The 16,713-nt window shown below is 38.3% G+C and overlaps 1 protein-coding gene across 2 annotated transcripts in view; it reads left to right on the top strand.

Annotated features, from left to right (window-relative positions):
• DTNA (dystrobrevin alpha) overlaps positions 1-16,713 on the top strand; it is a 446,516-nt gene that overhangs the window by 579 nt on the left and 429,224 nt on the right. The gene's annotated exons all lie outside the window — the stretch shown is intronic.

Genomic DNA, 16,713 nt, shown 5'->3' with positions numbered 1-16,713 from the left:
CTCGGGCCCGCCGGGCAGCGTAGCGGCTGCTGCAGGCGTGCCTGCCGGGGGGCGCGGGACCGCACAGGTAAATCTCGGCCTCCCGCTGAGGCCCCGGCCGCGCTGCAGCCCCCGCGGCCACGCTGCTCCGCACCCGCGGTGGCGATGGCAGTCGGCTCCCTTGCTTCGCGGGTTGAGTTGTTTTTATTGTGATTGTTGCCTCCTTGGTCATCCTCGCGGGCTGAGCTGGTGGGAGGTGGCGTGGCCACCTCCATTAGGGATGGCACTCACGTTGGCGGACAGCCTAGGGGGTGTTCACTGGGAAATTCGCGATGGGTTCTTTTCTGGCCAGCGGCGTCTGCGCGTGTTGCAATGCACTGCGGTGCCCGGACGGATGGCTGGGTGGGAGTGGGCACTGGGTACTCCGGGGCGCGCGGGGCGTGGGGCTGCCAGGAGGAGTGTCTTTGGCTTTTATAGCCTGTTGCCCACTTCGGAGTTTTCTGCTGGACAGAGGGCGGGCGGGAGGCTCGTTCTGGTATCGAGAGTGGGAGGTGGAAGGGTGTCTATCAGAAGACCAAAGCCGAGGAGACTAAGACGGGTGGCAGCTGGAGGACGGGTGCTAAGTGCCCCCCTTCGTGGGACTTGGAAATAAAACTTTCCTCTGTCGCAAGCCTGGGGTATGGCTCTGAGAAGACAAGCGTAGAACTTGGGAAAAAATATTGGATGTGCACTTGCCGATGTACACCCATTAGGCTCATTCTTGCTCTAAGAATAATCTTTTGAGTTGATTTTTACTTTCAGATTTTCCTGTGACTTTTCATGATCACTTGGTGTTTAATGTGTATTTGTGTTTCCTTTTGAACATCAAGGATAACTGTATTGTTGAAGTAACAATTCATTTACAAAAAAAAAAAAAATTTCTTACTCCAAAGGTAGAAACTTTTAGAAAAAGCAGCTCTCCACATATGCTAGACACAGTTCAATGTACTTTCGTTTTATTAACTTGCTAAGTTTTTACAACAGCATTAGGGGTGGGTAATGATATCCACCTTTTACAGATGAGAAAATCGAGGCACAGACAGGTGAAATAACTTACCCAAGATCCTACAGCTATTAAGTGATGGAACTCAGTCAAGCTTTTGTTGTTCTCTTAACCAACTCTTATTTTTTTCCGTAAAAATAGGACCTCACTGTACCTACAGTTGGAGCCCCTCTGGTGGTGGAGTGGTTAAGAGTTAGGCTGCTGACCAAACGGTGGGCAGTTGGAATCCACCAGCCTCTTCTTGGAAACCCCAGGGGGCAGGTCTACTCAGTCCTGTAGGGTTGCTATGAGTCGGAATCAACTCGATGGCAATGAGTTCTTAATGGGTACCTTTAGACTTCTATATTTGATATACTGACCACATCTTTCTATGAAGATGAACCTCTTGACTATGTGCTACATGTTCAGTGAAATTAACTTTTCCTAATTTTTAATACTGTAATTATGGCACATAATTCTTTGAGTAGTTACCTTTTGCCACTACTAACCAAGTTTTCTAAAATAATTATTGATTAAAGTAGTATTGATCAGCAAAGTTAAGAAACAGTAAATTACTATAAAGCAGATGACTAAAGCTATATATTGGTTTGCACTGAATTTTAAAGTTCAAGTTACTAGTCTGTTCTTTGCTCCAAGCACAGCCATCATTTTCTTCAGAACAGCGTCTTGCAGAATTTTCAAGCAAGTTTAATTATCTTTAATCCAATCACTCTGACAAGAAGTTGGAAAGCTTTAAAACAAGAATCATACAATTCTCTTTCAACTATCAGTTATCAAAAGCAGGCTGTATTTTGAAGATGTTCGTGTATGTCATGTCTTTTGGCCAATTGCATGTATTTATACAAAGTTGAGTAGCAATGAAGACTGAAATCAAATTTTCTCATTATTCTAAGTCAAAATACTTTTGAAATCTCCACTTGTTTTAAATGAGCCATGATATGAAGAAAGGTCTCAGTGGGGCGAACACTGACTTCATATATTTCGAGAATTAGTCTTCATTTGAACTTATCATGGAGCTCTCATAACATGTTTTACTGGACAGATGTCTGTCTTAAGTCTTCATTTTTTTTAAGTAAATTTAATTGCTTCTTCACACAATGAGCTTCAAAATTAGCTTGACATTCATAGATTTTCTTTCAGTTTAATTAAATTTAATATACATAATTCCAAACCCACATTTATTTTACATTATAAATTTTAAAAAAGCAGACTAGAGTCCAGTTGAACTACATGGAAACAGGATATAAGGATGTGACAAAAATTATCCAGTTCTTCAGAGGTTAACCCCCCCACCCCCCTCTGACACACTCCCCAAATTACGGCTGCATCCTTATTTGGGGATGCTAGAGTGCAATCCTGTGGTCAAAGTGATTGCATGCCATCAGACACAAGTGTTTTTGATATTGAAACTGAGCTTGAATTTTCCAAGTCTGTATAAAATGTTGATTGTTATGAAGACATAAATTCTATGATATATATGTAGCCTTAACTGACTCAGAATTGTTCCCAGTTTTCTAGCTTTTGTTACTTAAACTAAGTAGAGACCGCATTCCTGCTACTTTTGCTCACATGGTAGTTTTGACATGACTTTTTCCTTCCAAATCCCACTCTTCTAGCTTTTTGGAGAAATGCACTGTCTCTGCTTAAGGGCCCCTCTGTGGGTAACTGGAGATCAATGGTGAGCTAAAGATGCATGCACCGTCCTCACACAGAACTGCAGTATAGCGAGGTGAAGACTCAGGAGACATTTATATGAGTAAATATTTATCTATAAATTCAGGTTAGTTCTCTCAAAGAAAGGAGTTCTGTGAGAATGTGTAATAAAGCAACTAGACCCGGGGGTCAGAGCAGGAAGTCACATATCTGCTGAGGAATGTTGTGTGAGAAGGTGTTTACTAAGTCAAGTCATCCTCCAAAATACAACTTTCACGTTTTCTGAGTCAGAGACTTCTGTCTCACTCTGGTCATCTCTGTATTTCTTTCCTCACCCGGAGATACACCATCTCCCTCCATTATTGACCTATGGACATGGGGAGGTTTACAAAACTCTCATCATTGCTTTTTAAAGCACATGGAGCATATGCCACCCTTATCTGGTTATTATCCTATTTGCAAAGAATTATTTAATGAAATAGTCATTTTTTTTTTTTTTTTTTGCCTTAGCACATACTTTCAGACAAAAATTGTTTTGTTTTGTTTTGGTTGTTGTCAAAAACCAAAAAAAACCAGACCCTTTGCTATTGTAAAAATGGCGTAGGGGCAGGAGAACCAAGCTCAACAGCTCGAGGCTGATTCCAGTGAGGCGGAGGTCAGACATGCCTCCTCTCTCAGCCATCTTTACCAATTCTGACACCAACCATCCCTCCCACAGCACTCTACTGGGTCAGGTAATTCATTGCAGTGGCCACACACAACTCATAAACCACACTCACGATCATGGGGTTTATTAGGGAAGTAGAAGGTTACAATTCAGGCTCGGGAACTCTCGGGCTACTGTTCTTCCATCAGGATAGCCTCTTCTCAGCATGCTCACAGGCATGACTTCTCCCTGGCCCTCAGTCTCTGCCCAAAGGCACTCAGCTTTCTCTCTCTGTGAGCCGGGAACCCGGCCGACCGTGCCATTTCCTGCGGCCAGGTCTCTCCTTCTTGGTGGTGGTGGACTCTATCTCTTTGCTGTGGAATTGGCTCTCTTTTAAGGCAAAACTGACCAATCTCATCAGTAGGCCACAATTACCCTATCACACAATCACCTGGGTGAGAGTTACAAGACCATGGCTAGAAAGGCCACACACAAAAGTAATTAATCCCCTGAGGCTGTCAAGTTGATTCTGACTCACTGCGACCGCATGTGTGACAGAGTAGAACTGGGCTCCATAGCGTTTTCAATGGCTGTGGTCTTTCCGAAGTAGATCCCCAGGCCTTTCTTCTGAGGAATCTCTGGGTGGATTCGAACTACCAACCTTTCAGTTAGTAGCTGAGCACTTAACTATTTGTACCACCCAGGGACTAAACTATCTCAAAATCAATTAATTTTAATTGATTCATCACAGTCCCTGAGATTGTCTGAAGCATCTGAGGGAAGAGACCCAGATTAAGAAAAGTGATGTTAAGTATTGAATATGCTGGGAAAAGGGGAATTAACAGTTTAAAGCAAATATAACAACTCAGTGTATTGAACATTTACTGTGTGCTAGGCATCATCCTCTGGGCTCTACACAGATTACCTCACATATTCTTAACAATATCCATCTGAGGTCTGCATCAACTATCATTATCCCCATTTTGTACAAGGGAAAACTAAAGCAGAGGGAGGACAATAATCATGACTAACGTCACACAGAGATGAGCTTTAAACTCAAGCAGCCTGATTCCAGAATCCATACCATTAACTATTGATGTATAACACCTGGCTCATAATTCTACTGGTGCATTAAATTTCCATCATTGAAAATCATAACAGCTCCTAATTAGATCTTTTGGTGACTTTTTCCTTAATAAAAATCAATGGAAAAAATAGGGCTTCTATTATATCAATGCTTTTTACACTATGTTTTATAGGCAAAATGTATAAAGCAAGAATATGAATATATGTATATATACTATATATGTGCTATATATGTATATATGCCTAGACAAAGACTGATAACTGCTATATCATGAGAAATTTCTCATATATATTTTTTAATTAAAAAATGGTAGCTTGAGCACCATTTGAAACTCGGAAATTTTTATTTTCAAGAATGTACTTTAGTATTTCAAATGATTGTTGTTGTGTGCCGTAGAGTCGATTCCTACTCATAGCGACCCTATGGGACAGAGTAGAACTGCCCCGTAGGGTTTCCAAGGCTGTAAATCTTTAAGGAAGCAGACTGCCGCATCTTTCTCCTGCAGAGCGGCTGTTGGGTTTGATCGCCCAGGTAGCAGCCAAGTGCTTAGCCATGTCTTCACCATGGCTCCTTTTCAAATGATTAGGGAAATATTTTTAATAGCTGGGAGTTCTATGACCATCAGTAAAGTTAAGAATTTAAGTTAGCTGTGTTACCTGTCCCAGTGTCTTTGTTAGGAGTGTGCACTGCACAGAAGATAGGAAATATAACAGAAACACACCTGGTTAAATTATGTTGGTAAAATTAAAAGAACTCTGATAACTTTTACAATGAGATTTTTTTACATGAATCAAAATAACAGTAATGATAAAAATTTATGGAGAAAAAATTAGTAATTTAAATATTACCGAAATAATGCTAATCTAAGTCACGTGCTGCATATAAATAGTCAGCAAAGTGAAGCACTAATTGGTTAAGCAAGGTAATGCATATAAAGCTCTTTGCAGTGTCTGACAGTAAATGTTAGCCAATGTGATTTCTTCCTGTAATGGTGAGTAATATGTAGTTGATAAGATTGATGTCGGTATTAACCATGAATCAAAATTCATACATAATGCACATACACAAATGTGTAAATCTCTTCTTTGAAGCTCTTGGAAATGCTCAAGGCAGCGCATATGTTTTCTGTGACTCATATATCCCTTTCAAGAATGGGAAAAACCATTTCTCTGGTTAAAAAACTAACGGGGTTTTTTTTGGTACCAACATGCACAAAATTATCATCTCTGCTATCATGCATTGTTATAAAAAGAAATGCAGATCTACATATAAATCGTAATGTATGTTTCTACACTGCTAAACATAATCTGAATAGTTAGAGTATATCCAATTTGTATTTTTAATTATTATTATTTTTATTTTGAGGTAATTGTAGATTTACATGTGGTTGTAAGCTATAATACAGAGAAATCACACAAACTACCTATTTTCCTCAATGGTAACATCTTGCAAAACTACAGTATCATAACCAGGATACTGATATTGATACAGTCAAGGTTTAGAACAATTCCATCACCACAAGTATACCTCCTGATCCTCTTTTATAGCCTCACTCACTGCACACCAGCCCCCAGCCCCTCCTTAATCTCTGGCAATTACTGATCTGTTCTCGTTAATTTTGTCTTTTCAAAAATGTCATATAAATGGAATTATACAGTATATAACCTTTTGAGATTTTTTTTTTCTACCCAGATGAATTCTGTAGACATTCATGCAGGTTGTTGCATGTATCAGTGGTTTATTCCTTTTTATTCCTAAGTGGTATTTCATAGTATGGATGTACCATAGCTTGTTTAACCATTCAGTTGAAAGCCATCTGGGATTGCTTCCCTCAGTTTTCAGCCGTTACAAATATAGCTGCTGTAAATATTCTTCAACAAGTTTTTGTGTGAACATAACTATTAATTCCTTTAGGATAAAAGTCTGGAAGTGCAATTGCTGGGTTGTATGTTTAGTTTTATTAGAAAATGCCAAGCTTTTCCAGAGTAATTATACCATTTTACATTCCCACCAGCAAGTATGAGAGATCCAGTTTTCTCTTTATCCTTGCTAACATTTGCTGTTGTCACTATTTGTTGTTTTAGGCATTCTTACAGGGGTGTAGTGATAACTCGCTGTGGCTGCTAACCAAAAGGTTGGCCTTTCAAACCTACACCAGTGGCTCTGTGGGAGAAAGATGTGACAGTCTGCTTCCATAAAGATTTACAGCCTTGGAAACCTTATGGGGCAGTTCTACTCTGTCCTATAGGGTCGCTATGAGTCAGAACTGACTTGATGGCAAGGGGTACCTCGGTCAACATCATAAAGTCTTGATTTTTGTAGCTATATAAGAAGTCTTAAAATCAGGTAAAATGATTCTTCCCACTTAATTCTTCTTTTTTTAAATTGCTTTAGTTATTATAGTTCTTTTGCCTTTCTGTATAAATTGTAATCTTGTCTATAGCTACAAAAATCTTTTTGGGACTTTGACAGGAATTATGTTAAACCTGTATATCAGTTTGGAGAGAATTGACATTTTAATATGATGAGTCTTCCAATTCATAAATATGGTATGACTCTCCATTTATTTAGGTCTACTTTTACATCTTTCATCAGTGATCTGTATTTGTCAGAATACAAGTCCTGTAGATGTTTTGTTAGATTTACATCTAAGTATTTAGTTGTTTTTTTTAAGCAATTGCATGATAATATATTTCTAATTTCAGTCCACATAGTCACTGTAAGGAGATAGAAATTCAGTTGATTTTTGTATGTTTGTTTTGTATCCTGGGAACTTGCCAAACTCACTTAGTAGTTCTGAAAGTTTTTAGAGATTCCTTAGAATTTTCTGTGTAGACTATCATGTCATCTTCCATAGGAACAGTTTTCTCTCATTCTTTTCAGTCTGTATACTTTTTATTTATTTATTTTTGTTGTCTTATTGCACTGGCTAGAACTTACAGTACTATATTGAATACGAGTAGTGAGAGCAGACATACTTTCCTTGTTGCCAGTCTTTGGGGGAAAGCATTCACCTTTTCGCTATTGAGTATAATGTTATAAGTTTTTTTTTTTTTGTAGATGTGCTTTATCAAGTGGAGCAGTTACTCCTCTATGCCTATTTTGAGTGTTTTTGTCATGAATAGGTATAGATTTTTGTCACATGGTTTTTTTTGCACCAAGTGATATGATCATTTTGTTTTTCTTCTTTAGCCTATTAATAGGATGGATTACACTGATTAATTTTCAACTGTTGAACCAGCTCTGCATCCCTGCAATAAACCCCATTTATTCATTATGTATAATTCTTTCTACACATTATTGAATCTATTTGCCAATATTTTCTTAAGCATTTTTACATCTATACTTTTGAGGAATATTGGTCTGTCGTTTTATTTTTGGTCTTCCCGTTGGTGTTGATATTAAGGTAATACTAGCTTCATAAAATGCAATGGGGCATGTTCCTTCCTCCTCTATTTTCTGGAATCAGTTGTGTAGGATTGATGTTATTTCTTCTTTAAATGCTTAGTAGAATTCTCCAGTGAAACCATCTGAGCTGGGAGATATCTTCTTTGGGAGTTTTTTAGTTACAAATCAAATTTATTTAATGCTTATAGGGCTATTCGCATGGTCTATTTCATATTGGGTGAGTTGTGATTGAGTTTTTGAAGAATTGATTATTTCATCTATGTTGTCTAATTTATTTGTGTACAGTTGTTTGTAATATTCCTTATTATCCTTTTGATGTCTTCAGGGTTTCTAGTGATATTCCTTGTTTCATTTCTGATGTGGGTAATTTGTGTCTTCTCTTTTTTTCTTTGTTGGTTTTAGACAGGTTTGTCAATTTTATTGATCGTCTGAAAGAACATGCTCTTTTGTTTCATTGATTTTCTCTATTCTTCTGAATTTCATTTCATTGATTTCTGCTCTTATAATTATTTCTTACTTTCTTCTTGCTTTGGGTTTATTTTGTTCATCTTTTTCTATATTCTTGAGTTGGAGCTTAGATTATTGATTTGAGACTTTTTTTCTTTTCTAATATATGCATTTTGGAGCCTGGTGGTGCAGTGGTTAAGTGATATGGCTGCTAACCAAAAGGTCAGCCATTCAGATCCACCAGCTGCTCCTTGGAAGCCCTATGGGGCAATTCTCCTCTGTCCTGTAGGGTTGCTATTGGTCAGAGCTGACTCGATGGCAACGAGCTGGTTTAATATATGCATTTAGTGCTGTAAATTTCCCTGTCAGATTTTGATATATTTTAATTTTCGTTCATTTCAATGTTTTTTTTTTTTTATTTATTTCTCTTGAGACTTCCTCTTTGACCCATGGGTTGTTTAGAAGTGTAATGTTTAGTTTCCAAGTGTATGGAAAATGTCCTGTTATCTTTCTGCTACTGATTTTTAGTTTGATTCCATTATGGCCAGGAACACACTCTTTGAAATTTGTTGTGGTTCATGTTATGGACTGGGATATTGTCTCTCTTGCTATATATTCCATGGACACTTGAAAGTAATGTATATTATGATGTTTATGGGTGGAGTGTTGTATAAATGTCTATAAATATTGATTGTGCTGTTGAGTTATTCTTTGTCTTTGCTGATTTTATCTACAGTTTTTCTATTGACTCTTGAGAGAGGGTGTGAGGTTTTCGATTATAATTGTAGATTTGCCTATTTCTCCTTTCACTTCTATCATTTTGGCTTTGCATATTTTGCAGCTATGTTGTTTGGCACATATATATTTAGGATTGCCATTTCTTTGTGTATGAACTATTTTATCATTAAATAATGCTCCTCTATGTATATGGTAATTTACTTGTTCTTAAATCTACTTATCTGATATAGATATAAACACACCTTCTTTCCTTTTATTAATATTTGCATGGTATATTTTTCTCCATTCTTTTACTTTCAGCCTGCTTATATAGTTATATTTTAAATGAGTTTCTTGTAGATAGAGTAGAGTCAGGTTATATTTTTTAGTATATTCTGCCAACTTCTGCCTTTTAATTGGTGAATTTAGAACGTTTACATTTAATGTAATCATTTGTATGTCAGGGCTTAAGTCTTTCATTTTATTTATTTTTGTTTGTTTGTTCTCTCTATTTTTAGTTTTATGTTTCTTTTTGTCTTCCTGTCAGTCCCTTGAGCATTTTTAGAATTCCATTTTTATTTATCTATGAAAAAGGTCAGCAGTTTGAATCTACCAGGTGCACCTTGGAAACCCTATGGGACAGTTCCAGTCTATCCTATAGGGTCACTATGAGTCAGAATTGACTTGATGGCAGCAGGTTTGGTTTTTGTTTTTATAGTGTTTTTAAATGTATCTTTTACATAGTTTTTTTAGTGGTTGCTGTATTACCTAATATATACATAATTTGGAGCCCTGGTGGAACAGTGATTAAGAGCTCAGCTGCTAACCAAAATATTGGCAGTTGAAATCCACCACCTGCTCCTTGGAAACCCTATGCAGCAGTTCTACTCTGTCCTGTAGGGTCACTATGAGTCAGAATGGCAGTGGGTTTGGTTTTCTTACACATAATTTATCACAGTCTATTGCTGTTGTCATTTTATCAATTCAAGTGAAGTATAGAAACTTTATTTCTCTTTCTGTCCCTCATTTCTAATATAATTGTCTTAAATATTTCCTCTGCATGTATTTAGAACCACATTAGACAGTGTTATATTTTTTGCTTCAACTGTCAAATATAATTTAGAAAGCTCAAGAGGAGAAGGAAGGTCCATTTTATTTTCCCATATTTTTGCTTACCATTTTCTTTCTTTTTTCGTGATATTCCAGCATTCTTTCTTTAATTGTTTCCTGTTTGGGGAACTTACTCTAGCCATACTTTTAGAGAAGGTTTGCTGCCCACACATTATCTTTGTTTTCCTTTATCAAAATGTTTTGATTTCCCCTTCATTCCTGAAGTATATTTTTGCTGGACATAGCATTTTCTGTCAACAGTTCTTTTCTTAAAGCACTTGAAAAATGTTGCATCATTTCCTTTCAGCCTTCTTTCCTTCTGAGTAGAAATCCACTGTCATTCTAATTGTTTTTCTTCTATAGATAAGGTGTTATTTCTCTCTTGCTGCTTTCAAGATTTCTTATTTGATTTTACTTTTCATAAATTTGACCATGATGTGTCTTAGTGTGGATTCATTTGGATTTATTCTGTTTGGGATTCAGTTTCTCTCAGGTCTTGAATCTGGAGATTTATGTCTTTTTGACAAGTTTGGGAAGGTTTCAGCCATTATTATTTTGAGTATTTTTTCAGCCCCACCCATTTTCTCCTTTCCTCCTGGGTCTCCGATGGCATGGATGATAAATGTTTTGTTATACGCCCACAATAGTTTCTTATGACTGCTGTAAAAATTACCGTATACTTGGTGTCTTTCAAAAACACAAATTTATTCTGTTACAGTTCTGGAGACTAGAAGTCCAAAATCAATTTCACTAGCTAAAGTAAAGGTGTCAGCAGGACTGGTTCCTTCTGGAGGTTCTAAGGGAGAATCAGTTTCCTTGACTTTTCTAGCTTCTGGTGGACACCTGTATTCCTTGACTAATAACCTCTTCTTCCTATCACTCTAACCTCTTGATTCTGTCATCACAACTGCTACTTCTTCTGTAGTCAAGTCTTCCTCTGCCTCCCTCTTATAAGAACGCTGTGATACTTCTCCATCTCAAAATCCTTATCTTAATCACATCTGATCACGTTTTTGCCATTTAAGGTGTCATTCATACCTTCCAGGGATTGTTGGTGTTGTTAGGTGCTATTGGGTTGATTTTCGACTCATAGCAACCCCAAGAAGCAGAGTGGAACTGCCCCCATGATGCAGAGTGGAACTGCCCCATAGTGTTTTCTAGGCTGTAATCTTTACAGGAGCAGATCTCCAGGTCTTTTCTCCCATGAAGCTGCTGGGTGGGTTTGAACTGCCCAACCTTTCAGTTAGCACCTGAACACTTAACCATTGCACCACTAGGGCTTCTTTCAGGAATTAGGACCTGGATATCCTTGAAGGCCATTATTCAGCCTACCACACACAGGTTTCTGAGGCTCTCTTCATTTTTTTTTTCCAGTCTGTTCTATCTGTTGTTCAGTTTGTGTCATTCCTATTGTTCTGCCTTCCAGCTCTCTGATTATTTTATGTATAACGTCCAAGGTTTTTCGCTGTACTTAGCAGGGGGATTAGGGAAAAGTATGTCTACTCCATCTTCACAGAAGCAGAAGTCCAGTCTACATTTTTTAAGCAAGTGTACACTGAAAAATATCACTCTGCGTTGATTCTCAGAGGATAAATCTCAGGGAGTTACTGTTCTGTTTTTGAATCATAAGCACTTCAGAGGTCACTGAGAAGTAGGAGTCCTTGAATGATGACTGCAGATGGGATCACAGAACTATCACTGATAGTGCTAAGGTCCATAAACCGTATCGAGGTACTGTTGTTTCCCCAAACCAGTGTTTTCCCCTGTCCTGGAAAGTCATTGCTGCAGTCTGTAGCAAGGTTGGAGATTTCCCCCCATTCTCATAGATTTCTTTCTTGCAGATATCTGGAACCACACCCTCTCAGCCCTTACTGTACTCTCACTAGGGGTTCTTTCTTCTCAGGAACATCATCCATCTGAAGTGCAGTGTGGAAGCAGAAAGTGTGTGAGAAAATGTTCCTAAGCTAGGAAGAAAATAGTGAACACAAAAATTCCTGTTTAAACTCTCTAAATGAGGAGAACCTACCAGCAATCATGTTACCTTCTTTTGTTGGAAAATTATACGTTAAAATAAATATATATATTTGTCAAGTTGTTCAGTCACTACTTGGTGGATTAAGTGCAAAAGATGGAGCTAAGAGTTCCCTGCTTGAAACCAATGTGCTGAAAACTGACAGTTGACAGGGAGGAGATCACAAAGCACAATGGTATAGAGAAATTCTCTGAGAAGACAGATCAACTTGTTTCCATTGTACCTAACCCTTAACTTCTCACTATACTAGAGCAGTGGTTCTCAAAGTGTGGTCATCAGACCAGCAGCATCAATACAACCTTGGAGCTCTTTGTAAATACAGATTCTCAGACTCCAGCCCAGACTACTGAATACAAATCTCTGGAGATAGAGCCCAGAAGTCTGTCTTACAGTAAGCCCTCCATGTGATTCCGATGCATGCTAAGCTTGAAACAACTGTACTAGAATAATCCCTCCAACCAAAGCAGATTAGACTGAATTTATGTTTTAATGATTCTTGACTCGTCAGTTTAGGGTTTTGGAGAATTCATTTATTGTATTTAACATTCTATGTGCTTTATAAATGTTCTTTGGAATAAGTGAAGAAAATGCCTTAACCAAAACTGTCTCTTTGATTAAATACATGTGAATGATTTGCACAATTATTTTTGTATCCTTAGCTTAAATGGTCATAACTATTCATGTCTGACTTTGTGGGTGAACAAAAAAAAAAAAAAAAAAAAAAAAAGAGTGCTGCCTACATTTCCCTGCCTTTGTATCTCATAAACCAAACCTGTTGCTATCGAGTCAGTTTTCACTCATGGCGACCCTCCATGTTACAGAATAGAAATGCTCTATATGATTTTCTTGGCTGTAATCTTTATGGAAGCAGATCACCAGGATCTTCTTTCATGGCACCACTAGGTGGGTTCAAGCCGCCAACCTTTAGGTTAGTAGCCGAGCACAAACTGTTTGTGACGCCCAGGGACCTTTGTACCTCCTAGGTGACAAGTAGTACAATCATGACTTTCCTAGATGTTTTTATGTGCTTTTCTAGAGCTGACAACAGTCATGAAGTTATTTGGAGGCGAGGTGGGGGTGTCTCTGCATCATTTGAAGAAGATGCTTTTTAGGAGCGCTTGTCACAGTATTGTTAGAGACAGATGCATATGCAGATATCCAGACTCATCATTGTCATTACCACATCAGCTCCACCGCTGGGGATTCAGTGTCTACTGCTCCAGCATTTTTCTCTGGGGTCCTGTGAGATGAAAGGAAATCTTGGCTACCTGGCAGTATTGAGCAAAGAGAAGCTGCATTTCTGAATAGAGAATTTGTAATTGGGGTACAGTTTTAAGCCCCAGTAATGAGGTAAGACAAAATGAACAAGAAGTAAAAGTTAAAAGTTTAAAATGTCCTATGATTGTAATAAAGTAGGAATAGATGCAGATTTGAGTAGTAGTTTGTGGCTCCTTGCCCTAAACATGGTTCAGCTTTATTTTATTTTAAGGACAGTATTTTATGTTACTGTATATTATTTACTCTGTCAAGTAGCAATTCACTAAACTTAGACAGCATAATGGATTTGAGATTCCTTACTATCCACTTCTTCTGGTTACTAATATTTTAGCTTTTTGAGTAGGTTTTACATTTCACTATGTATAGATTTTAGCTGAATTTCTTAGTTTTTGTAAATCATAAATTCCAGCTCCATATACCCTTTATGCCATAAACTGTTTTTTAAAGGTGTCATGATCGGGAGTAAGTTAGGAAAATGGCTTGTGAGCAATTTATCTGCTTCTAATTTAAGATGACACACATTCTTTGTTTGGGGAAATATTCTCTTGTCCTTTCAATATTTCTCCCCAACGGTTGCCTTGTGTGTTTTTTTTTTTTTTTTTTCCCTTCATTCCTTCTATTTCCTTTGTGCATTCAACCTGAATCTATTTCTCATTTTGCTTGGGCGTTTAAATAGTTGTGCCTCTGCAATGTTTTGGGGATAAGACTTTCCCAAACCTTCATTAAACAGTGTTTGTTAAATAACACCATTTGGGCAGGTGGGAGGAGCCAGCCCTTTGAGAACAGATTTTTAAGTGGTACAGCAGATGTTTTCTCTCACACAGAGCCATCCTTTATAAAACAAAGGCCTCCAATCCTGGCAACACAAGTCATATGACTTCTTTCTTAAAGAACTTAGTTCGTGTTTTTTAAATATGGTCTAAATCACCACCAGAACACTTAGGTAAGGCTTAAATATGAAGAAAAATAGTCCATACGCAATAAATAGGGGCAAGAAGAGGGGCATTTAGAAAGGTAAGATGTGGACCCCATGTCTTCTGTGGGCAGTGGTCCATACTTTCACCTACAATGTTAGCTTCTGTTTATAAACACAAAGCATGTCAGTATTTTTTTTTTCCTATGTGCAGATAAATTCTGCCTCTTCCTTTTAACTCAAATACTGTGTAAGTAATGCTTACCATTAGATTGTGTACAGAATAATACTTTCTGCTGATGCTGCTCAACAGCTTTTAGGACGTGATAGTTAAGAGCTCGGCTACCAACCAAAAGTTTTTCAGTTTGAATCCACCAGCCCATCCTTGAAAACCCTGTGGGGCAGTTCTCCTTTGTCCTGTAGGGTTGCTATGAGTTGGAATCGACTCGACAGCAACAGGCTTATATGAGTTTGGTTGATTTTGAAAATTTGCTCAAAAAATACATCAGATTTTCAAAATAGGAAAAAATTTCAAACTGAGTGTGATTCTAACATGCAACCTGTACTAGTTTGCTAGGGCTGCCATAGCAAAGTACCACAATTAGGGTGGCTTAAAACAACAGAAATTTATTCTGTTGGTTCTGGAGTCTAGAAGTCCAAAATAAAGGTGTCGTCAGGGGCATACTCTCTCTGAAGGATCTAAGAAAAGATCCTTCTTGCATATTCCTAGCTTCTGGTGGTTCTCGGAAATCCTCTGTGTTCCTTGGCTTGTAGATGCAGCACTCCGATTTCTGCCTCCGTCTTCCCTCTGTATGCCTCTTTTTATAAGGACACCAGTCATATTTGATTAGGGCCCACCCTACTTCAGTATGACCTCATGGTTACTTAACTAATAACATTTTCAAAGACCCTATTTCCAAACAAGGTCACATTCGCAGGTATCAGGAGTTAGGACTTCAGCATATCATTTTCAGGGGCACAATTGAATCCATAACACAGCATGAACACCATAGAAAGGTGAACTGTAGAAGTTAGAAGGTAAGAACAGAGGTTGGGGTTGATAGAGAAGCATCACTTTAGTGAATTTATCCAAATCTCAGGATTGGTCCTCACTTATAAATTCAGAAACCAGATCTTTCTCTCAAGTGCATAGGTACATTAACCAAGCTTATAGAGAGCTATAAATAAGAATGCCAATTTGCTTATGCACAGTTAGAATTATAACTGTCACTCAGACCAGCATGACTAGGGTATTCTTCCTCTGTAGCCAGATCTCCATGGGAAGAAAAATTATCATCAGAAGTTTGCTTCTTGATTGGAACTCTTATGCACCGCTGGTGGGAATGCAAAATGGTACAACCATTTTGGAAAACAATATGGTGCTTCCTTGAAAAGCTAGAAATAGAAATACCATACGATCCAGCAGTCCCACTACCAGGAGTATATCCTAGTGAAATAAGAGCCTTCACATGAATAGACATATGCACACCCATGTTCATTGCAACATTATTCACAATAGCAAAAAGATGGAAACAACTTAAGTGCCCATCAACAGATCAATGGATAAACTATAGTACAGACACCAATGGAATACTATGCAAAGATAAAGAACAATGATGAATCTGCGAAATATCTCACAACATGGATGAATCTGGAGGGCATTATGCTGAGTGAAATACGTCAATCACAAAAGGACAAATACTGTATGAGACCACTATCATGAAGACTCTTACATACAGAAAGAAACAATCTTTGATGATTACGAGGGAGGGGAGGGGTAGGGAGGGAAAACCACTAAGTAGACAATAGATGAGTGGTAACTTTGGTGAAGGGTAAGACAGTACACAATACTGGGGAAGTCAGCACAACTTCACCAAGGCAAAGTCATGGATGCTTCATAAACACATGCAAACTCCCTGAGGGACTGAATTACTGGGCTGAGGGCTGGGGACCATGGTCTCAGGGGTCATTTAGCTCAATTGGCATAACATAGTTTACAGGGAAAATGTTCTACATCCTTCTTTGGTGAGTAGCATCTGGGGTCTTACTTAAAAGCTTGTGAGTGGCCATCTAAGATACTCCACTGGTCCCACCTCATCTGGAGCAAGGGAGAATGAAGAAAACCAAAGACAAAAGGAAAAGACTAGTCCAAAGGACTAATGGACCACAGCTACCATGGCCTCCACCAGACTGAGTCCGGCACAAATAGATGGTGCCAGGCTACCACCACCAACTGCTTTGACAGGGATCACAATAGAGGATCCCAGACAGAGCTGGAGAAAAATGTAGAACAAAATTCAAACTCTCAAAAGACCAGACTTACTGGTCTGACAGAAACTAAAGAAACCCTGAGAGTGTGGCCTCCAGCCACCCTTTTAACTCAGTTCTGAGGTCACTCCTA

Source organism: Trichechus manatus, unplaced genomic scaffold (assembly GCF_000243295.1).
Source record: "Trichechus manatus latirostris isolate Lorelei unplaced genomic scaffold, TriManLat1.0 scaffold00175, whole genome shotgun sequence".
Lineage (NCBI taxonomy): Eukaryota > Metazoa > Chordata > Mammalia > Sirenia > Trichechidae > Trichechus > Trichechus manatus.
Note: the sequence above shows the minus strand (reverse complement) of the source record. Positions and strands in the feature narration are given on the sequence as shown.